The sequence below is a fragment of the Ambystoma mexicanum genome, chromosome 12, assembly GCF_040938575.1.
Source record: "Ambystoma mexicanum isolate Mex_15411 chromosome 12, UKY_AmexF1_1, whole genome shotgun sequence".
Taxonomy (NCBI): domain Eukaryota; kingdom Metazoa; phylum Chordata; class Amphibia; order Caudata; family Ambystomatidae; genus Ambystoma; species Ambystoma mexicanum.
Window position 1 is genome coordinate 771003194 of NC_090936.1, and position 24987 is coordinate 771028180.

At 47.6% G+C, this 24987-nt stretch overlaps 1 protein-coding gene across 1 annotated transcript in view; it reads right to left on the reverse strand.

Annotated features, from left to right (window-relative positions):
* Positions 1-3314, reverse strand: part of CSRP2 (cysteine and glycine rich protein 2) — a 238009-nt gene extending 234695 nt beyond the window's left edge. The window contains exon 1 of the mRNA XM_069629271.1: positions 3177-3314. The gene's annotated coding sequence lies outside the window, so the exon portion shown is untranslated. The remainder of the gene's footprint in view (positions 1-3176) is intronic.
* Positions 3315-24987: the final 21673 nt, after the last annotated feature.

Consider the following 24987-nt stretch of genomic DNA (forward strand, 5'->3'; position numbering starts at 1 on the left):
GGTTGAGGGGGCAGTGATTACCACGTGTTACGTGCCAAGCTATTCTGTAGTCCTCTGTTCCTTTTTAGCCTCGAACCTGGAACGCACGCGCTGCGACATATGGAGTCACAGCCTAAAATAATATCGTACCAGCCCACATACCGGTGCAGAACTGAAAGAGGAGGTTACTGGCGACTATGGTGCTCAGGCATATGCCTACAGCCGTTGACAACAAGGGGTCTCCATTTTCCTATGCCACATGAGGCAGACGTAGATCATTCATACGAAAGCTAGGACAACTTCTCCAATCATGAACACAGCACCAGCGTTTCCTTAGCGGGGGCATCCTAACGCCATTCACCTCCCCCCCACTGCACACCCAACCAACCCCTAGTCCTGGTGTCGTGTAGGCCGGCACATCCACCCCTGCCCCTCCCCCACTCTTTCCGACGTGCCGTCCTTCCCTCCTCAGCATTCCCTGTGCAAGAAATAATAGGCAGAGACAAGTTGTATACGATTGGAAGTGTTAATGCCACAGCAGCTTTATTTTGCATAAAGTCTTGGAGTTATCTTACATACGATCCGTAATTCACCACACCACAGGTTCTTCTACTCCGTGTGAGGTTACCTAGGGTCTCCGCCCCCCCTCCCCGCCGTCGGCGTCGTACGGACGCCTCTGGGGTACCCCGGCCCTGTCTATCTTCTCTCTACCCCTTGGTCATCTGTCGTTGATTGCCACTTGCCCCCATCCATATCGTTTTGTTCTCCTCTTAACTTTGGTCCGTTGACCCAAATGCAGCTCTGCCCGCCCCCTCCCCTCTCTGAGTCCCCAACGTCCCCTTCTATCTACCGCAGGCCGCCCCTTGGCGCCTTGCGACTGCAAGATTCCTATACAGACACCACCGACAGTGTCCCAATGCATCTCATACTCCCCATAAATACACCGGGCCGACCCCGCCCTCCGGTGCCGACCCACCACTTTCTCCCTGCCTAAAAAGTCATCGTCCTGCGATGTCCATATGTACTAGTGTCCCATACTACTTTGACTCACAGTCCCACCTTCTTCTCTAGCACAGCCTCTACTCGAGACCCTCATCCCCAAATTCCTTCCCCCCCGGCGGGCTTCCCTTGAAGAAGTTTGTTGTATTTTTGAGCTTTGTTCTTTTGATCCCCCCCGCCCCTCTCTTTTGGGTTTGGAATGGTTTCCAAGACCCCTATCTCCCTCCCCTTTTTCCCCAGGGCCTCCCCTGAGTCTAGTACTCCTGGGGCACCGTAAGATCTAATCTGTTGGCTGTGCATTCCCCTATGGGCCTGACAGCGCTTTGCTACAGGGATCGCAATGTAACTCCGCCGGGCGACCTGAAAGGAAACAAAATTCAATACATCACATTTCTTCATAAAGGGAGGGCGGGTGGGAAAATGCTTCTTCTTGGAGCACACGTGGCGGGAGCAGGAACCGGGGGAAGGGATCGCTCGTGTGACGATCCTACCCTTTTGTAGGGTCTCCCCCCCCCCCCCGGCTTCCTGCTCCCGCCAGCCCCCCCTCCCCCAACCAAGTCCATGTTCCCCAGCCACTTCCGGGGCGGCCCCCTCCCCCTCCGCCCCCCCCGTGGTCGTGAGTTGGCCCCTCCTCCCACTCCCCCGTGGGACTGCCGGAGGAGGAGGAAAGGGGAGAGGGGGAGTCTCTGGCCCGGCAACCCCCACTAAGGGGCGGCGCCTGCCATGCCGCGTCCCGCGGCGCATTCGCCCGCCAGTCCCACAGGAATTGAAGACTCACAAATCTTAGCTCCTTTTCGGCATAATGAATCCTCTGACCCTTTACACTTGAGAGACTGTGAAAGAGGAAACCACGCTGTCCACTCGGAATGGGGATTGCACCAGCTAAATAATCCATGAAGACCATGGTACGTACAACCCCTGAAGACCTACAGTACATATATCTACACCACACCTGTGGTCACAGGCATGCCCAAGCTACAGCTATGCTTTCCGGTCTAACAGCACATATAACCGTCCACACAAACACCAGACGTACCCAAACACCTCTGCCACTAGCATACAGCAACGACCACGAAAATAAATTCAGTACAGCCGGCCACACTTCGAATCTCTCAACAATAACTCTCTATTGCAACTTCCAACAGCGATCTCCCACGTGCCTGGATCATTTCGAGTTGCTTAGTCGAGCCTAGCCAGCCACCGAAGTCCTAGATCGGCAGAAATGTACACACGCATCCTAACTTAAAATCCTCTAGAACTTTCCAGCACATTGACTACGGTCACCCAAGGCGTTCCAATGCGGAAAAGCGCATCAAGGCCATACAAATGGGGAAACAGCGCTATATAAAATACCAAATACAATACATAAGAGGGACAATAATCCATAGGCCACAAGTAGTCAAGTTAGCTTTGCAGACTGGAAAACGACCTCATTGCTACCCAACGCGATGACCCAGTGGAAGACATATGGTAGTATGGTTGGAGTGGGTATACGCAAGCTTTTATTCTCCCTGACATAAACTGTTAATGACTTAGCGGGTGCGGACAGCGCATTTCCTTCCGTATATCAAGCCAGAGTACTCGCGATCCACACGTGAAGAGATTCGAGTTTGTGTTGGCGAGTCAATTTAATTCCAGAATACAACAGATAGAAAATACTGAAGTTAACTGTCTAACACTGAAGATGGGATTTGGGCTTGTTTAATGCAAGACTGGTGTTCACACGCGTTATGCAAGCACCTGGCTAAGCCGCTCTCAACATGAAAAGGAAGGCTAAAGACAGCGACAGGGGCGACAAGGGGGTGGTCGGGGTCAAATGGCACTGTCTTTTCACCATACTGTACACATCGACTACATTTTAAGCAGTTGCTACTTTGAGTTACAAACTGGTTACAGTTACTTTGAAAGGGGCGTTGCGCAGTTTTTCCAACGTGTCCTGTGTGAAGCATGCGGTACGCCGGTTAAGTCTGCAGTGTTTGCACCATGAGGCAAGCTGGCTAAAGTCATCCCGTACACGCAGTTTCGCATTACCAGCCCTTTCAAATGCGCGGGTGAAGCACCATACTCGAAGGGGGCCAAAAAAAAAAATCACCAACGGCCACGCTCCATAAGGGACACACTGAGAGCAGTGTCTTCAAAGAACACGTGCTTTCTCCCTCACGCCCCTCATCTCTCCCTAACGTATCCGACCCACTCACCAGGTACAGCAGATGAACGAAACTCCTCTCCGCTCTGCTCCTCTCGCTCTCGGCCAAGAAGCTGCCTTCCCTCACGACTCTTCAGCCACCGGTGTCAGTAAAGCTCGTCAGACTGGGCGGGAAAATGGGAGGAGCCCGACACAATCAGCAGTCCTCTCCAGTCACTGCTTCTCAGGGACAACGCCTCAGCTCCACAGACAGAAAACCAGTCAAAAATGTTGGCTTGTTGTAAATTCTCCTTCTCAGAGAATCATAAAACGCGTCCCTAGCCCCCACCCTTTAGGCCTCCAGTGAACGTTTGCTCTTGGGCGGGAGACTGTGATGACATTATTTCTGCCTGGCCTGCCTGAGTACAAGGGTGAGTCCGTGGTCGAAGTGTACGAAAATAAGTAATGGAACTATGTTTCCTGCTGGCCTACCCCTCAGAGGCTTGCTCTGCCCTCTCCCCACCCCCCACAAACGCAATCCAAACCCCCAACCAAGCACACCTGTTGTTTAAGGGAATGTTGAGTGCAGTGGATTGAGGTGCAATTTTCAGTCTCTTCCTACACGCTTATTAAAAAAAAAAAAAAAATCTGCAATGGTTTCTTTTAAAAATATAAGTATAGCAACAGTAAAACCTTTTTTTCAAAAGCAGAGGAGCACTGCACCCAACCACTTCGACCCCTGCGGTGAGTAGTGGCAAAACTGCACATTGAGCCTGCACACTTTTACAAAACACTAGTGATCCCAATCATAAGGTTGAAACGGGCACACGTAAGAGATATACCTCCTTCACTTGCCTTTTGTGGTAATGTGGACCTAGGGCAGGCTTTACTCTTAGGGGGTTGGTAGAGAACCAGTAGCATCTCAAAGAGCAAAGTACAACAGTCCAAAATAAAAGAATTTCCAATTAAGGTTCTTTATTAAACACACCACATGCAAAATAACTGGATACGAAAACGAGTGGGCATACGATATACAAAAGATAGAAAGATGCAGCACTTGGGGGTCATTGAAAAGGGGTGAAAGGCAATCAAATACCACAATGCTCATAAAAGCAGACGTTCTTTTGCAAACAAAAGGGACCAAACGTGACCTTACCAGTCCCTATGGCCCAAAGTTAGATCAGAGCAGCAGTTAGGAGTCTATAATGCTGTCTTGCTGTTCCTGTCAGTTTAACGGCAGCAAGCAACCTTCTTGGTGCTGTGTGTGAGCGCTTTGAAAATTGGGAGAGTATCAAAAGCAGCAACCGAGGTTCTTGGTGCTTCAAATGTGCTGAAGATGTGCTTGAAACCTGGCTCAAAGCGGTTCAATGTCAAAATCACAGAAAACCTGGAAAATCTGGTTCTTAGGTTGCTGTGAGTCCCAATCCAGGGGCTCAGGGATAAGATAGGTTCTTGTTCCCCTTCCCCTTCCCAGTGAGGTCCTGGGTACCTGTGTAGCTGGCAGAGAGGCAGGTCTTGCTCCAGCAACAGTTCACCCCAATGTGCCCTGAAAAGGGTTAGGGAGCAGAGCTTGCCTCTGCCATTTAACACATGTCTTCACCTCACAACAGGAAGACTTTGGAAAGGACAGCTCACCCAACAGGGTCCCAACAAATTCCTCTTGAAGTGTTGAAGTTCAGAGATGAATTAATGGAGGAGTGGGATACCCACCATTTCATAGACAAAAGTCCACAGGTGATTGGTGTGATGAATCAGAGATGATTCCCCCACAAAACCTGGCCTGGGACTCCTCTCATGTAGCCAGGGAAAGGCAGATGCTTCCTGATCTTGACCCTGGGGGTGGTCTGCGGGAGGATCAAATGTGGGGGAGCAGCAAGTCAGGAAGATTGTGAAAACCCCTTTTACTACTTCCCCAGAGACCCTACCATCCTAATGGCTTATTGTAAAATTGAAGCTTGAAGTCCCACAATGCACAAAGTGCTGTGATGAAGAAGAGGACTGCAGAGGAACAAGACTGCAAGTTGCAACCTAACAGTATTAATGACCCACACCTGAGGGACACTGGGAGGCATAAAAGGCCCCTCAGGTGCAGGCCATGGAGAGCAGTAGCAGGAGGTACAGTAGTCCTGGTATTTCCATGTTGCAGCAGAAGCTGGAGGAGAGCAGGGACAATGGGACCACTATTGTGTGGTGAGCAGAAGCTGGTCCAGAAAGGGGCTCTTCCTCCAGAGATCTTCATTGCAGAGGTCGCGCAGCAGGAAGCGTGGGATTTAAAAACTTCCCTCTTGAAGGCAGAGGCTCGAGAGGTCGTGCGGTGGGAAGCGTAAAATTTAAAAGCTTTCCCTAAAGTGATTCAGGCTACGGTGGCAGGCGTGCACCGGAGAGCCTCAGGAGCGAGGGGCACTCCTTTTCCGACTGGCACGGACTGTGGGGGACCAGGAGAAGCAGGTTGCCACGCCGCACACAGCAGCAGAAGCAGAAGACCCAGAGGCAGAGAAGCGAGCGGACGCCACGCCAGTCCACTACTGTATTGTGACCCCGGAGCACTCCGGGTTCGCCCGCTGGGCATTTCTGGCTGGTTTAAGTCTGGAACTAATATAAAAAGAGTGAAGTTTCAAAACAAACATTATTTTGAATACCAAACTGTTGCAAAGCAGAATAATATTTGTGACAAATCCAAAGACAACCTCACTAGGTTTTCACCAACAAACCTTATTCCACTTAATGATGTTCACAGTTCAAAAGGGGATGACCAAAAGATGTTACCCCTATTCATTACTCGCAACTCATTTGTGCCAGAAGAACTGAGATACTGTCATGATTCCTGCCCCTCATGTCCCCAGCCCTCCAAGATGTCAGGCTGGAGCCAGGCCACGATCACCTACATGGCCCTCAAGGGCCTCTCCATCCCTCCAAAGACCCACTTGGAGTCAGACTTGGTGCTTGTGGCACCAGACTCACTCACTCCCATAGGATAACATTGGGGATTGGACTTGTAGTGCATTGATGGGGACAAGATGGATGCCCCCACATATTTCGGTTCCCAGAACTGCATGTGCAGTCTATTCTTTTGGGAGTGGTTCAGCCCAGAGACACCTGGGATACCCAGAGACTATTTAAGCCACGCCCAGGCTGAGAAACATGCTTTGCGTTTTCTGCACCTGCAGCGTGACACTCACCGTGTTCGGATCCATCTCCAGTAGGCCTGCATCTTTCTTCCGCGCTCAGCTCCTGCAAGAACAAGAATACCGTTAGGAACAGCCTTACCTTGCAGCGCTTCTGCCCATAATTCATCGCTCCTTCTGTTCTGCGGGCATCTTCGGCGGTGTCATTCCCATCCCGGCACGCCGCTTCCTAGGGAAAAGGGAAAACAACAGAAAAAAGGCATTAGTAAGCATTCTGCAAATCTTCGCTTATTTTTAAATACTGTTCGAGCTTCAAACGCTTACCTGAATCCCAGCCGCTCTGGGGGAACTCTGTCTCCGGAACTTCTCATCAATCTGCAAGAGGGAAAAGACACTCCAGGTTAGCATGGAAACATCTAGAGGCCCCGCACACCGCCGCGCTTACTCACCGCATTTGTTCTTCATAATCGGCATCCACGCTGAAAACGTCGCAGGACCTAAAAGACACAGAAAAAGAACTCAGTTCAATACAAATATGAAAGGGGTGCATCACGCATCGCACTCTCATTCACCTTCAGCGCTACTCATCTCAGCAGCACACTGCCATCCCCGGACGCCGGCCATCATCTAAGGAAGGAAAGGAACGAAGTTAGAGAACTGTTCAAAAGACTCTTGCCAGTGAAGTAACTAGGCAGCAACAAGCCCGCATCAATCAACGTGCCCGCTACGCTGAAAGCAGGATGGAGAGCACACTATCCAAGAAAACAAGGCCCAGTCTCCAGTCGAATAGCCTCCAGGGAAGGGTTTGAAGTCGTAAGAGGTCAGAACAGGCTGAGTGACGTCCCCGTGGATACCAGGTGAGCGTTACAGATACCCCAGCAAACCAATACCAGTAACAGGAGAACATAATACTGGCATGTGGAGGCCCTGTTTTGAGGTACTAGGAAAGTACCTGCACTGCTTTTATGGTTATACAGCAACAGGAGATATGCGGCTAATAAAAAGAGAAGATGGCAAAAAAACATTTTAAGAAGTAGTAGAAGCAGTAGCGCAGACGTGGGAGCAGACGTGGTAGTAGCAGAGAGAGATTCAAATAGTAATAGCAGACGTGGAGAAAGGGAAAGAAGAGGAAAACGTTGCAGGAATGAAAGAGAGGAAGACACAAACAAAACTGCTCTACAACTACGTAGACCGGTGGAGGGCAGCTGTCAGAGTCCAGGAGATGGCAGAAACCAGGACTTCACACATTGGTACCTCCTCCGTCTCTCCAACATGTCACAGAGGCGCACAGACTGTACTGCCGAGCAGGGATATAACAGCTCGATACATGAGACCCACCAGCTCCCCCCAGCTCTCAGATTTGTATCAGCACACTGGACACTGTTGGGACGTAACTAATAACACTGCACAATGCAAGTGACGGCACCGTGGGGAATTGGGGAAACAGTGTATGAGCATATACCACGCTAACACAAAAACTTGCCTGGAGACAGCTATTGTACATTACAGCCACTGATATGGCAAAACCCAGGGAAAGGCCTGGAGAGATCTCCAGCACCGCCCAGCTGATGAAAGCTGGAGCGGCCGATGCCGCAGCACCCCTGCATCTCATGTTCGAAAAGATATGCAGCACTTAAGAAGCCCAGAATGCAAAGACTTCAGTGGCTGCCGCCAGCAACCAGGAGAAAGTACAATTTTACAAGTGAACAATCACCACGAATGGCAGCGTCCTGTGAGCACGGATACCATAACAGAGACTTCTGTGACTGGTGCTGGCAGCATCACTCTGGGAATCAAAGGCAACATTCCTGGGGACCATCACAACTCAACTATCAGAGAGAGGTAACCTGGGCAGCAGAGATACAGGTAAAGGGTGCCTGGTAGGGGAAGCAAGCTTGGGTAACATAGTGGCTCCATGTATGTATATGAGCATGACAAGGGTGAAGTGTTCACTGTGAGAAACCTGAAGGTGTCTCTCTGACTAGTCCCCAGGGGTCTGTCATCCAGGTGGCCAGGACACAGCCATCATTATTGGATCCAGTTCCTGGGGGTGGACTAGTGAGGGAGGATCACTTGGTTGGGGGGTCCCTGTGGATTGGAAGTGGGACGGCGACGGGTGAGATGCGGCATCCCCCTTCTGCCGACAACTTTTCCCTAGCCTACCACGTAGGATACACAAACACTTTACCCCCCTTTTTCAACACGAATACTCAGGGGTCAAGTCCTAAAAATTTAAGTGGGGGGACTAATCAAAAAACGCAATGGTATGTGACATCACCAGACATTAGCATATCAAGGTGAAATATGCACATTTCATTAAATTGGCTTTGCATAACCACCCAAATTGCCCAGGACGAATGGCATTTGCCTTTCATAAAATCAACACACACAAAACCAAGAGAGGTTATTTTCTTGTAATAGTGTTTTTGAAAACATTAAAAGGTGTGCATGATTTAAACTCCAAGAACCAATACAAATGCTTTCCCTGGGACTTGCAGTAACGAAATGGGACATTTCACCTTTAGTTGTTCATTACTTTTCATCAGGTTACATAGTGCAGTGGTGAAGTACCTGGCCTGCAAACCTGACAACTGCGTTTTGATCCCCGACGTCCGCTTTAATTTATAAAATACAAAGAGGACATTCAATATTTGCCATTTTAGCTGGGGGGGACTGAGTCCACCCTCTTAAAAAAATGGGTGTACTCCGCCCCCCGCGTGTACCCTTGACTTGAGCCCTGCGAATACCTTTGAATATTACAAAGGACCACAGAATGACACTCGAGCCATTTACCTGACATTTCCCAACACCAGGGTCAGGCAAAGTCAGGCCAATGACCAGAATTGCACACACCTGACAGCGCTTTCCCTTGCTCACAGGGATAAAAGGCAAAGCACAAGACGAGCAAAGCAGACATCACGTCCAGAAGGCTAACCCAGCATGGCAGTTCAAGTGGAGGAAAAAGACGGTGTATACCGAGAGGGTGACAAGGGGAGAAGCGACCTTGCCCTTTCCAACCAAGGCCTGTGAAACCTCTGCAGAAGGAATCGTAAGACCGTGAACAATAACCAGCGCGTGTTGCAGCAAATGTCAATGGTACACCAGACCATCCTGCACTGATAACCAAGCCACGGAGAGATGCTTGCTTCCATGGTACCAACCTTGACTCCACAGAGAAAGAAAGCCAAGCAGTTCATCACAGCCGGTGAGTCGAGGGGAGAGTCAATAAGCAACCAAACTGTGTTGAACGAAAAGTTGCAAATAGCTAATTGAACGGTTAAAGCATAAAGAGTGATTGATATCAAAAGGTGGAAAACCAGCAACAGAAGAGTCCGGCACCACATGGGTGCTCACTCAAGAAATTCTTGGTGATTAACCAATTGGTGAAACTACCATAACCAGAAGGCCTTGGGAATGGTGAGAAAGGGGTCAAAGTGGTCATACAGGGATCTTGTAAAATCCTCTGTACAGTTGAAAGTCTTTGACCAACAGATGATTGAGAAGCTAAGGGAAAGTGAATCCTGCATCATAAGAGTTGAATGGAAAAGGCGCGATTGACAGATTGGCAAGCGTGAACCCGAACTAGGGATGCCGATAAAGAGGGGGCGAAGTCTAAGTTCCGAAATACAGTGTGTTGACAAGAGTGAACCCGGAAGAGGGATGTCCACAGTGAACTGTACAAGAGACTTTTTGGTAGAAAAGAGACTTAACCACCGAAAGCCCTGATTGCTGAAAGCGGAACTGTTAGCTCGTGCTGGGAAAGCTTGAGCGTGTGCTGTGCTCCAAAGTCCCATCTTGTCCCGTGCTGAAAATGTCGGGAAGGGAGACCCCAAGTACTGCATCCTGACTTATTATTTATGAACACTTCCTTTTTTCTTAAGTGCATTATTCCCATAGCTCTCAACTCACACGCTTTTGGCGGGTGTCACCCGCCTTGCAAAGGGCTGACTCACCCGCCAAGCCTCCTGCACGCCCATTCATTCCAACGGCCGTCTCACCCGCCAAAAACTAAATCGGGTGATTTCACCCGCCTTTGCAAAACAAATGGTTGAGAGCTATGTATTCCACACTTATTTTTGTATTTAGCGTAAGGATTAGCAATAGGTTTTTCTCAGTACTTGCCTTTTTATTTGACAAGGCGCCACTAGGACTGCCTTATTATTATTTGATGGTCAAAGCTTTCTCCCATCTTAGATTTAAGTTTAGATTAGGCGTTTTTCCAACCTATCTTTGCAGTTTAATAAACACCCTTAAACTGTGGTCACTTGTGTCTGTCTTTACTGTTGCCACCATGAGTTCCTAACAGCCCCCTTAATGCAGAACACTACAGGCAATGAAGGTTATTGTTCATATCTAAAAAAGAAATGGGCACATTGAAAATATACCCTCCTCTTCCTCGTCCCAGTTTTTCTGTAACCCAAGAATGACAATACTTGCCAGACAAGTATATCAAGGCTAGTAAAGACTGAGAAAACCAGCAGGCACATAACCAATATTCCTACCTTTTAGGTCCCTACCCTTCCTCGTCCCAGTGGTTCTGGGAAGACCAATTGTTAATACACAAATAAGAGAGAATACCAAGCCTACCAGATACAGAGGGAATCACTATAGATTGTTTGCCCACACCATTCTCGACAATAGAGGATATATTGCATAGAGAAGGCACACTCTTCCCAAACAGTGCATACCTCAACAAGTATGAGAGTCTTACTTGTGACAGTGGGTAATATTGTTTTGAGGAACAATCTTGCATTCACTGCCTAGACTGAAACAGCAAGGAACAGTACTATAGAAGGCTGTAGGAGTGGCTGAGAAACTCTTTATTTTCCCCTGAGAAGAATGTTGAAGTATTTTGGAGTGTGAGGGCTAGAATAGGTTTTGACACAGGGCTGTGGGCAATTGTTTTGGACATCATGACAATGACTGGTCCATTAGTTCATTTTGTTGAGGCAGGGAAAACCCATATAGATTTAGGGCTAGTGAGGTGTTTATCCCACCCCTCTTATTATTTAAATAAAAAACATTTGTGAACAATCCAACACTGTGTCTGTTTCCTTACTCCGGCTCCTCACAAAGTTCATTTGAAAACCAAGCTTATTTAAATGGGAAAAGGTGGCAGAATAAGAACCAGACAAGCAGACTAGAAAGGTGTGATTGTATTTATGTGGGTCTGAATAATTGCCAGCAACAAGAGAGGGCAATATTAAGAGACCAATTCAAACAACAATTGCCAAAGCCAAAGGAGCATAATACCAAGGCAAAGTAAAAAGAACTAACATTGCCAAAGCCAAGAGAGGGCAATTAAGATTCTAAGGGCCTCCTCTAGAGTTTGGCAGTAACGCGGTGCTATTACCGCTGGTGCTATTAGCCCTACTGCCAAACCCTCCGTGCTATTAGTGCCGGATCACGGGTTTGGCGGAACGGTTAGTGCCCATTCCCCATTGGGGAATTCCTCATTCCCCAATGGGCCCAATGGGGAAAATTCACGCATGATCTGGCGGACCCTTAAATGCAGTGCTAATAGCGCTACCGCCTCATTTAAGGGTTACCACCAGACTCGTGATGAGGCCCTAAGTATTTATAAATCCTATTGCCAGTGTGTAAAAGAGGCCCTAAGAGGAACTTTCTTAAACCCACATTGCCAAAGCCAAAGAAGTGTAAGAGTGAGAGAAAACCATTGTCAGCATTTGGTTAATGCAGAAGTGGGGAAAAAAGAGAGGCAAGAGTGCTGTCCTTTTGACAGAATATATTCAGGAGGAGTGAAGCATAACCTGCACTGTGTGTAACAAACAGCACCAATGTGTTTCTTGCCTTCCCAGACAAAGTAGTTAAACTTGATGTTGTGAAACAAAAGACGTTGATAATTTGTGTGAAGAAACCTTTACCACGGAAGTACTTACAGTAGTTAGTAGTTTCATTTTGTCCTGGCTGGAGAGTACACCAGGGCAAAGGATTTAGTAGTAGTATCCCTATCAGGTGAGTGGACCAGGTTAAAATCATTTAAGTACTGTGGTGTGGTTTAAAGTTGTGAAGAAGGATTCCAAGATGGTCGCCGGGCACTGAAGATGTGTGCAGGTGGGCCTCGTCTTGGAACAATAGCATCAACACATTAAGAAGGACCTTGTGATAATGTGGAAGTCCTGTTGGGATCTGGGGCCTCCCGGCTGGTGCCCAGAGGAGGAAAGACCGACTGAGGCTGGAGGAAATGGTGCTACACGCAGCGGCTGCTCCCGAGTTCCGACATGGCAGACCCAAGAAATTGAAAGCTCGGGTGAGTTGGGAACGCGGCTCACCCTCAATAAGGGTCAGAAGGTGGCTTTGTTAGCAGTGCAGGTTACAATCAGCGGATACAGCGTTGCACTGCATCCACCTGCAATCTTGTATATATATATATATATATATATATATATATATAAAGGTCAGAAGTGAGTGATAGTGCAGCGTGCCTTACATTCAAAGACATTGGCTCAGACATATAAAAGAAGGTCGGAAGTGAGGGACAAGGTGGCGTGCCTTTTATTCAAAGACATTGGAATTGGCCCGTGTAAACCGCAGGACTGGGTGGAATGTACCCCCCTCTCCTAATATTTTGACAAACTGGGACAAGAGAAGGAGCAGATCAGAGGGGACACTGCAGTGCGATATCCTACAGGCTGAGGAATTTACCGGTAACTCTTTTGAAAGCGAGCTTGGATTTTTCACACATCCTGTGGGGAGGCGACACATTGGAGGAGGTCACTTGAGGTAGTGGGACTTGTACTTAAAGAGACATATAACACGGCTGATCACCAGCATCGCTTAACACAGCAGAGTTTCTCCCTCATCACTGGGGCGGTGCAAAGGCTATTGGGAAGCCGATAACTGTGAATAGATGGTGCTTAAGGCTGCGTGCCCCCCAGGGAACACAGGAAGACCAGAAACAACTGATGATACAGCAGATCTTTTTGGCCAGGAGGTGTGCCCACATGGAACACGCAACGGATGCACAGGAAGTGCCTCCGTTAAGGCAGGCACTCTATGCCGGGTACAAAAAAGAAAATTACTCTGCCTGGATCCTCCAATCCTCAAACAACAAAAGAGACTGCGCTACAAGAAATTTGGTCCAGAACTTCCAAAACCCATCATCTAAGTACCCCTACTAGAGCTACTGAGGGTACAACAGCAATGGCGGGAGCCAAGGAAGACTTTCAGTTGAGCTTCCAGGAGTTTCAGGGCTCATTCACAGCTGCATTCCAGATGCAATTTACCACATTCACATCCGAGATCAAACAAATGATCACAGAATTCAGAAAAGATTTGACAGACCTGGGAGAGCGTACAGATGCAAATGAAAGAGCGATACAAGAACTGATTCAAGATAGCACCCAATCGGAGGAATTGATGGAATATATGCTGAGAACAATGCATAGTCTCGAAATACAATGCGAAGACCTAGAAAACAGGTCTTGTAGGGCAAACGTTTGTATCAAGAATCTCCCTGAATCAGTCGGTGACCCAGACTTAAAAGATGCAGTTATTTCTATCTTCAAACACCTCCTAGGTCACGACGTGGAAGAAAAGATTCCCCTGGACTATGTCCACAGGGTCCACAGGGTGGGCTTGAAGTGATCCAATCCCAGGGTGCGCCCTAGAGATGTGTTGGCAGCGTGTGGTGTATACCCACAAAAGGAACAGATTTTAAGGGCAGCCAGACAAGCAGACACAATCTCACACAATCTCATACAATGGTTCAAACATACAATTGTATCAGGATCTTTCTCCACTTGCTCTTCAAAAACTTAGGGAGATGCAGATTGTGGTAAAAACACTACAAACAAGAAAGATAAAATACAGATGGACATTCCCGTTTGGCGGGACATTTGCAGTGGATGGGAGGGAACACAGGATCGCTTCCCGGGAAGAAGGAATCGAACTGCTAAACATTATCGAAGATGATGGAGACACCCCTCAGAGTTGACAACAAGTGCCCCGCCATCCACTTCTTGCAACACTACGTGAAAAGCCGAGTGGGGATGTAGGAAGCATTCGACGCAAAGGATCAAGCTGGAATCGCCGGAACTCCCGCCTTAAAGGCCCGATGGAAAGTCCCAAAAAGTGATACCACCTGTGAGATGTGAGGGGAGACTATTGAGCTATGCGCTATTTGTGTTACTGCAACGAGGGCCCGAGACCAGGCACTACAACCTGGAATCTGAGGCGAGGAGGTGAAGAGGGTTTTAGGATACCCTATGGGGAACCCTGGAGGAAATGGCGATCCACGGCAGAAAGTATCAACCCGAAGTCACACTAGGTATCATGGGTAACACCAGGGAGGGGGCAGGGAGGGCAAAGGGAGTTACAGGTGAAGGGTTACACTGAGGCGGTGGGAAGGAGAACAATGTCAGCGGAGATCCCCCGCATGACGAGGAGGAAGCAGAAATCAAGGGTAATGTTTAGGCTTTGGGCAACAGGCACATTTAGAATATTAACAAAATAGCACATTCAACTACATATCACTTAATATTCAGGGATTAAATACCCCAGTGAAACGAAAGAAATTAGAGAGGTTTTTAGCTCGACACCATCCGGATGTATTGGCACTGCAGGAGACCCACATAAGACAACAGGACAAGTGTAGACTCCATGTATGGCATTATCCCATTATCATACAAGCCAACATGCAAAGGAAGGCGGCCAGCGTTTTAATAGCGATTAGGATGGGGGTGTAATTCAAATGACTAATAGTAAGGTGTAAGGAAGGCCGTTTCTTATTAATTGTAGCCGAAATAGAATCAAGAATAATTACCCTGGCTTTAATCTATTCCCCAAACACTGGTCAAGATGGGGTCTTGAGAAAGACTTTAATGGAGGTGGAAACGTTTATGGCAGGGGAAAGATTAATAATTGGGGATTTCAATTTGGCATGGGACCCCCATCGGGATAGAAGTGTGAAGACCTAGTATGGTCACCCCCCTCCCTCGCAAAGGCTACACTTAAATGTTGAACAACTGGCGATCTCTGATGTGTGGTTAACCTTGAAAGGGACAGAGAAAGGGTACACACATTGCTCACACGTCCACAAATCATTTTCATGCATAGATTACATTTGGTCTTCAACCAAGTTACTAGCCTATATTACAAAAATGGAGATTCATCCAATAGCAGAGTCAGATCATGCGCCTCTGGGAACAGAGATCACCTTTACAGGAACAACATATAGGATATGGTCCTGGGTTTGTCCCACAGGACTCTGGGGTGAGGGAGAAATTGGGGGGAAAGATTTGGAAATTCTTTGAGCTAAAGGATACAGGTGACATGGCGACAAATACAATATGGCATGCTTTCAAGGCAAAGATTCTGGACTTATTTCAGAAGGGGCTCTTAAACATAGGCAAAGGGGAGCTCTAGAGTCCGAGCTGGAGGGTTAACTGAAGCAAACGATGAAAAAAATGGAAACGGGTGGCGGGTTAGCCATTAGAAAGGCATATAGAAATATAAGGGGCAGACTATAGCTTTTGCACACAACACAAGCTGAAAAAAGCTTATTATACGCAAAACAAAAATATTACGTAAAAGCGAATCAAACTGATTTATTGCTGACCAGGCAGCTAAGGCAAACTAGGGCACCCCATACTATTTTATGCATAAAGGATACTCTCGGGGAACTGGTTAAAACTACTTCAGAGATACTTAAACAATTTGGGTTGGTTTTTTCCACTCTTTACCAATCATATTCTCCAAGCACCACAGCCCATAAGACATATTTACATTTGGTTAAGCTTCCAACTATTACGTCATTGGTACAAGAACAGCTTTAACAAGAGATTACGATTGAGGAGGTTTCACAGGTAATCCGAGGCCCCCCCCCAATAAGGTTCCAGATCCCGATGGATACTCGGCCCTATTTTTCAAAACTTAGCAATCGATACTGGTCCCTAGACTGCCAAAATTGTATAATTCATTTAAAGACACCGGACATATACCCCCTTCTATGGAAGAAGCTTAATTGATTCTTTTTCCAAAACCTAACAAAGACCCAACAGCGTGTGGTTCATATCGACCTATTGCCTTGATTAATCCCGACGCTAACATTTACACAAAAATCCTTGCTAACAGGTTAGTGGATATTTTACCATCCCTATTCCACCCTGACCAATCAGGGTTTATTAAACATCGACAAACCCACAATAACATCGGAAGTGTGTGTCACTTGATAGAGAAAATAACTACGAAGAAACAAAAGGCGCTCCTCGTGTCCTTAGATGCTGAGAAAGCGGTTGACAGAGTCGAATGGTCATTCCTGTTTCAAACTTTAGAAGCAAAGTGGTTCGGCATAAAATGTATGATTCGAGTGAATTACAAAGATGTCAAAATAAGGTTATTAGTCAATGGTCAGGTATCTACCCCAATCACATTATATCACAGTACTAAACAGGGATGCCCACTATCCCATCTTCTGTATGCAGTACATTTGGAACCCCTCTTAGCTAAAATTAGGCAAACCGCCCAGATTCATGGAATACCGCTTGGGGGAAAAAAATCATAAAATAATGGCATACGTGGACGTTGCTGATCACGGTCACAGACCCTTGTTGGCAGTCCTTGTTGGCAGTCACAAAAGAAATTGAGGAATTCGGCAAAGTAGCTGGTTTAAAAATACATTTGACCAAATCTGAAATACTGAATCCGTCCCTTAATTTCGACCGAGGTCACTCAGGTGTCGGCAAACACCAAATTTGCTTGGGCGAAGGATTCAATTAAACTATTAGGAATAAATATGACTAATAACTTAGAGAGCTATAATACAAAATAAACCCCCGCCCGTTTGGTAAGAATTGATGTAGTAACACTGTGTGAGACTACACGACATTTATCTGCTTGGTAATAAGTAACCCACCTTTTGGTATAGGTCTGTACTACACAAGTTGGTAGTGTGACTGAGCAGGTAGGTGTCATGGCCACAGAGCAAGGACCACACGCTCCATCTCATAAAGGGTCCAGTTGGACCCAGTCCTGGCGCCTTTGTCGCCAGGCTCATGAGAAAGTGTGCTCTGCACACTTTTATTCTGGTGCACATGTTATTTCCTCCCCTGCAGGGCCTCCATGTGGATCCAGGTCGGGTGTGGCCATAGGAATAAATTGGGCAGCACGTGCAGCATCTTCTGGGAGTGGCAGGGTAGGGCCACAAGGCAGAGCAAAGAGGCGCGGCTGGTAGCAGGCTATTTAAGCCTGCCCCACCCGTGTGCAAGCACTTTGCGATAGTCTGCCTATAGCAGACTAACGCTCACCGCAGCCTGAAGCACATCTTCCCTGATCCCAGCAATACCATCGCCTGAAGCGCATCTTACCTGATTCCAGCAATACCATCGCCTGAAGCGCACCTTACCTGATTCCAGCAATGCCATTGCTTGAAGCGCATCTTACCTGACTCCAGCAATACCATCGCCTGAAGCGCATCTTACCTGATTCCAGCAATAATCATTGCCTGCAGAGCATCTTACCTGATTCCAGCAGCCACTGCAGTCGGAGGACATCCTTACCAGTTCCTGGCTTCCAACATTTACTCGGGAGCTCATCTCGGCCAGCATCCTCACGATCCAGGCATCCATCGGCAGATCTTCGGATAGCTGCGTCCCGTCTGACTTCGCCAGGCCATCCCTGCAAGAGAAAAGGACAAACAAGGTTAGAAGCAACATAAAGACCTTACGCCGGGTCGCGCACAACACAATCCTCGTGCTTGACTTTAGAACCAAACTTACCATCTATTGGGACATTGTAAACCCCTGAGGCCTCCATTGGGGCTCGCTTCCAGCACCGCGATTCCGCTGGGCCTCTCATCACCTATTGGGGAGAAGGAAAAGCATTACAAGGGATACGGACAATAATCACGGAAAAAAGACATTGCAAAAGAATACAGACAATAATCATTGTTGAAGAACGCTTACCTTTGAAGTGGATCAGCCACAGTTGGTCTGGGCTGCCATGCACATGGAGCAGTGAAGAAATTAGGTCTATCTAAGGCGCCCCTGCAGTGAAAAGCAGGACGGAGAATATCCATCATAAATAAACAGGTGAGACTATATGGGTAGACGCATGCTCACCACATTCTGGGAAGAAGGGTTAGAGGGAAACCACAGCCATATCACAGCATTCTCACGTCCTCTCGTATTCCCGCAGGGGCAGTATCAACAACCAGCGCAGCCCACAACACAGGAGCAGGGGAAGAAGCCTGACACAGGGGAGCCAGTTCCAGGGAGGGCTGCAACTGTGCCCCAACGTCCCCGCAGAGACCAGGTGAGCGTAAGAGAAAGCAAAGCATCTCCAAATCTCTGCCTGGGTGTTATGGAGACCTCGGAAACTGACCAGTCGGCCCAACTACTGGGGTAACTGGGAGCCAAAGTTCATGCCTCCAAACAAGAAACCAATGCCTGTAAGAGGGGATCTTATTGTAGCCCGAGAACAAACTGATGACTTGGCAAGACAGATGCTTCAGACACACGCAGTTCAGGTTCCATTACCTGGAATTGCACAGCCTCCTATGCCGCAGCCATCGCCACCAGTTCAAGTGGTGCTTCCAGGTGCAGTGCCACTGGCCCCACCCGAACGTTTTACTGGCGATCCTAATAAGTATGCCATATTCATGAACCAATGTCGCCTTCACTTTCTGTACCAGCCTGGGGCTTTTCCTAACGATAGCGCAAGAGTCGCCTTTGTTCTTTCATATTTAGGAGGCAGCACAGTGGACTGGTTGATACCATTGGTAAACCAGGATGATCCTCTACTCCGAAACTTTGGGGAATTACAAAGGGAGATAGAAAAATTGTTTGCTAGACACACCCAAGGATAAGCCATGGATAACGAACTATTGTCACTCGGACGGGGAAACCAAGATCTGCTGACTTATATCGCTACCTTTAATCGCCTCATAGCACACACAAATTGGCCAGAAGACAAGAGGACCACACTCTTTTATCGGGGATTGCATGGAGAACTAAAGGATGTTCTAGCCCAAGTGGTCAACCCTCCTGAAGGTTGTGCGGAGTACATCAATCTGACGGTGCAGCTTGACCACAGGTTGCAGAATCATAAAATGAATCGCACAAGAACTGAAGGGAGGTCAGTCTATATGCGACCCCGGGACAATCAAATCAAAACCCACGAACCAACCAAGCCTATGCAGATAGGGGGATTACGGGCTCCTATCTCCAAGGCGGAGAGAGAAAAGAGGAGACAACAACAACTCTGTTTATACTGTGGAAGAGCAGGACAATTCCTCCAGGAATGCCCGGTAAAACCCCCTAAGAGGATAGTAGGTGCAATGGACAATGGCAACGAAGAAAAGGAACAAAACCCGGAAAGCTTCAACGCCCGACAAGCATAGGGGTCCACTTGTTGAGCAAAAAGATGGAATCTGTACAGACCTCACATCTGGTCATCCCGGTACTTTTGGTCAACCACCAACAACCGTCAAAGGTACATGCCTTGGAGGCATATATTGATAGCAGGGCGGTGGAGAATTATATTGATCAAGATCTGGCTGCACAAATAGGCCTTCCTCTCCAGCAAAAGCTAAAATCGGAAAACGTCACAGCAGTGGATGGTTCTCAGTTGTCATCCGGCCTAGTGACGCAGCATACCGACAAAGTCATGCTGATGTGTCAGGATGGTCATCGGGAAGACATCTCTTTCGATCTTATTGGGGCTCCTCAGTTCCAGATGATCCTAGGAATGCCTTGGCTGGAAACCCACAACCCTAAGATCGACTGGCGAACACGAGTGCTGAACTTTCCTCAAGAATGCGCTAACATCTGCTACCACAAAAGCGTGAAGAGCCAGGACCTCAAGACGAAATCTATCCTGGGACTCTCTGGTTCCCTAACGCCTGAATATCTGGATTACCAGGATGTTTTCCAGAAGCAGCAAGCAAACACCCTACCTCCACACAGATTTTACGACTGCCTGATCGATATGCTGTCCAGAGCACAAATCCCCTGCAGTCGATTTAACGCTCTAACAGAGCTAGAAAACAAGCATCTGAAGTCTTACCTGAATCAGTACCTAGCTAACGGCTTCATCCGCCCGTCTAAGTTCCCTGCCTCCTCGGCTCTCTTTTTCGTACCAAAGAAACAGGGCGATTTAAGAACTTGTATAGACTATAGAGCGCTGAACCAAATCACAGTAAAGAACAGGTACCCCCTTCCACTCATCCCAGAACTGCTAGATCAGGTGTAGAATGCTCAAATTTACACAAGACTGGACCTACAAGGAGCCTATCACCTTGTGAGAGTTAAAAAGGGAGACGAGTGGAAGACGGCATTATGAACCAAATATGGACTTTTCGAGTATCAGGTCATGCCCTTTGGATTATGTCATGCCCTGGCGGCGTTCCAATTCTTCATGAATGATGTGCCTCACAAATTGTTGGACGTTTGCGTACTCATCTACATTGATGACATTCTAATTTACTCAACATCCAGGGAGGATCATGTTGGCCATGTAAGAGCAGTTCTTGAAAAGCTTTGTCAGCACCGGCTGTTTGCCAAATTGGAAAAATGTTTCTTCCATGTCACAAAGTTGAATTTTTGTGCTTCATGCTTACCCCACGAGGAGTTCACATGGACACACGCAAGTTGGATGCTATCCTTCAGTGGCCATCACCAACATCCACAAAAGGGGTACAGAGTGTGCTTGGATTTGCCAATTTTTATCGACAGTTTATTCCAAGGTTTTCACAAATAGTTCATCCTATCACCTCTCTACTGAGAAAAAATAAGAAATTCTTCTGGTCCCCCGAAGCAGAAAACGCCTTCCAGGAGCTGAAACTTGCTTTCACCTCAGCACCAGTTCTTCGGCACCCTCGACCCGACCTGCCATATGTGGTCGAAACAGACGCCTCCAGCGTAGCCCTGGGAGCAGTATTATCACAAAAGGACCCGGACACTGGGAAATTACATTCCATAGCATTTGGTCCCGTAAGTTTTCCGCGCCGGAGTTAAACTATGCAATCACTGACAAGGCACTTCTAGCAATCAAAGGAGCCTCCAAAACATGGAGACACTATCTTCTGGGAGCAAGACACATGGTCATGGTTATCACAAATAACCGTAATCTGCAATACTTGAAGACTGCCAGGGCCCAATCTTCACGCCAGCTTCGCTGTGCTCTCTTCTTTGCAGAATACGATTTTGTTATTACTTACAGACCCACAGTACACAATGGGAAAGCAGACGCCCTATCACGCATGGGTGAGGACAAAGAAGCTTTCACAACATCTGAGCCTGTGGCCATCATTCCCGAAGAACGGATCCAAAACCAAATCGCTGCAACCGCCTGTTTGGATGACTTAAAAACCGATCTCTGATCTCCGATGTACCAAACAGCACAACAGGAGTGGCTAGCTAGAGGAGACAAATACTCCATCAAAAATGATCTACCCTATTTTCAAGGAAGACTATATTCAGGACAAGAAATTGCAAGACCAAATAATAGCAAACTACCATGAATCATTAGTGGAAGGACACCCAGAGATTGCCAAGACTCGGACTAAAATTCAAAAGGGCTATTGGTGGCCAACCTGGAGAAAAGATGTTGCCCAATTCATTGCGACCTGTGGTGTCTGCGCACAACACAAATCTCAGAAGTTAAGTCCCGCAGGCTTACTACGTCCCTTGACTGTACCACCAGCACCATGGCATACGCTGTCTATGGACTTTATCACAGATTTTCCTCCCTGCAACGGGTTTAACATGATCCTGGTTATTGTAGACTTATTCTCCAAGATGGCCCATTTTATTCCATTGAAGGAGCTTCCCACTGCTTCCGCCCTTGCCACTGTGTTTTTGGAGCAAATTGTCAAGTTACATGGTTTCCCATCAGTATTGATTTCAGATCGCGGAACACAATTCGTCTCAGCTCTCTGGAGGAGGTGCTGCAAAATAGGCAAAATTGACCCCCGGCTATCCACGAGTCATCATCCCCAAACCGATGGCCAGACCGAATGGACCAACCAGACCTTGGAGCAATACCTGAGGTGTATGTTCCAACAAACTGAGGATATCCTGGAAAAATATCCTCTGGTTGACCGAATTCGCCTACAATCACTCCATCCACACTAGCACCGGACATACCCCATTCTACACAGTGCACGGTCGGCATCCTCGAATGTCCACTTTTGATTCACTTGACAAATTGGAAATGCCAGCAGTTACAACATTGCACAGGACTATCACTCAAACCCTCAAAGAAGCAGCAGAAAACCTGACCAGAGCCAAAGAACAACAGAAAAAATGTGCAGACCGACATCGAAGAGAGGCTCCGCATTATCAAGTCGGGGATAAGGTTTGGTTGGCTTCCAAGAACATTCCCTTGAAAGGACCCTGAGCCTTCCGTCCCAGGTACCTGGGACCTTACCCCATCAAAGCCATCATTAATCCTGCTGCCATGAAATTGGATTTACCAACTAACATGCGGATCCATCTGGTGTTCCATGTTTCTCTCTTGAAACCAATGAAACCAGATACTCAGATTGAAGCACCACCCGAGCCCGACATCATAGAAAAAGAACCGGAATACGAAGTCAAAACCAATCTGGATTCCAAGATAGTGCGATCTAAACTGTCCTACCTTATAGACTAGAAAGGTTATGGACCTCAAGACCGTACATGGGAGCCTAGTGAATTCGTCCATGCCCCACGACTAATCAGACAATTTCATCGTAACAACCCCACCAAACCAGGACCAAGAGGAAGAGCGCCCGTGAGAGGGGCCTTGAGGGGGAGTGCTGTCATGGCCACAGAGCAAGGACCACAAGCTCCATCACATAAAGGGTCCAGTTGGACCCAGTCCTGGCACCTTTGGCGCCAGGCTCATGAGAAAGTGTGCTCTGCACACTTTTATTCTGGTGCACGTGTTATTTCCTCCCCTGCAGGGCCTCCCCGTGCATCCAGGTCTGGCATGGCCATAGGAATACATTTGGGCGGCACATGCAGCATCTTCTGGGAGTGGCAGGGTGGGGCCACAAGTTAGAGCAAAGAGGCGTGGCTGAGACCAGGCTATTTAAGCCTGCCCCGCCCGCATGCAAGCGCTTTGCGTTAGTCTGCTTATAGCAGCGTAACGCTCAGCACCGCCTGAAGCACATCTTACCTGAATCCAGCAATACCATTGCCTGAAGCGCATCTTACCTAATTCCAGCAATAATCATTGCCTGAAGCGCATCTTACCTGATTCCAGCAGCCACCGCAGTCAGAGCGCATCCTTACCAGTTCCCGGGTTCCAACACTTACTCGGGAGCTCATCTCGGCCAGCATCCTCGCGGATCCAGGCATCCATCACCCGCCGGCAGATCTTCGGATGGCTACGTCCCGTCTGACTGAGCCAGGCCATCCCTGCAAGAGAAAAGGACAAACAAGGTTAGAAGCAACATAAAGACATTACACAATCCTCGCGCTTGACCTTACAACCTTGACCTTACAACCAAATTTACCATCTATTGGGACATCATAAACCCCTCAGGCCTCCATTGGGGCTCGCTTCTAGCACTGCGATTCTGCTGGGCCTCTCATCACCTATTGGGGAGAAGGAAAGGCATTACAAGGGATACGGAAAATAATCACGGAAAAAAGTAATTGCAAAAGAATCTGGACAATAATCATTGTTGAAGAACATTTACCTTTGAAGTGGATCAGCCACAGCCGGTCTGGGCTGCCACGCACATGAAGCAGTAAAGAAACTAGGTCTATCTAAGGCGCCCCTGCAGTGAGAAGCAGGACGGAGAGCTCACCATCATAAATAAACAGGTGAGCCTATATGGGTAAGCGCATGCTCACCACATTCTGGGAAGAAGTGTTCGAGGGAAACCACAGCCATATCACAGCATTCTCACGGCCTCTCGTATTCTCGCAGGGGCAGTATCAACAACCAGCGCAGCCCACAACACGCAAGCAGGGGAAGAAGCCTGCCCCAGGGGAGCCAGTTCCAGGGAGGGCTGCAAATGTGCCCCAACGTCCCCGCAGAGACCAGGTGAGCGTAACACTAGGCCTATCTCAAGGGGGGTAAATGTGAGCTGCAGAGCTGTAGCAATGAAATTCTCAAATAGAAGTAGCCAAGTAAAGCTTACACTCAAGGTTTCAGTTATAAACAGTTATTTATTTATTTAACATCAATTTTTAAATAAGCATTCTTTAAAAAGGGCAAGATATGTAACAATCAAATATACTTTAAAATACTTTTTCACCATCAGCACAAGCTAGTAGATACTCTTTAGATATGCTTTTTACACACTTTCTACACCCGCAGGTGACTTTATTCACAAGGACAGTAATGGCATTTATATATCACTAGTTACACTTTGCAGATTCTGAGGTTGCAGAAAGGAAACGTTAAAGGAAGGAAAAAGGTTAAACAGGCTCTCAGGGCATGTTAGTATACTTAAATCTTCCAATGAAGTCTAGACAAGCCTTTCCAAGCAGTAACAGTCTGAAACAAGTTACCACCTATGAGGGACAAACATATCAAAGTCAATGGATTAGAAGAGTCTGCAGGGGGCCAGGACAGCCAAAGTCAATTGGAGCACAGTCTATAGAGCTGAGGCACTTCTTAGATAATAAAAGTCTTGCACAAAGTTAGAGAGTTTTGTAGAACTCACTTGTAGGGTCAAAAGCTGCTAAACCTGTGAAAAGCAGAGTTGGAATCAACTCTAAGGTAAGGCAATGCACGTCTCAACTGAGAAGAGCACAGCTCAAAAAGACACTAAGGTAAGTACCCCAAGTCTAAACAGTACCT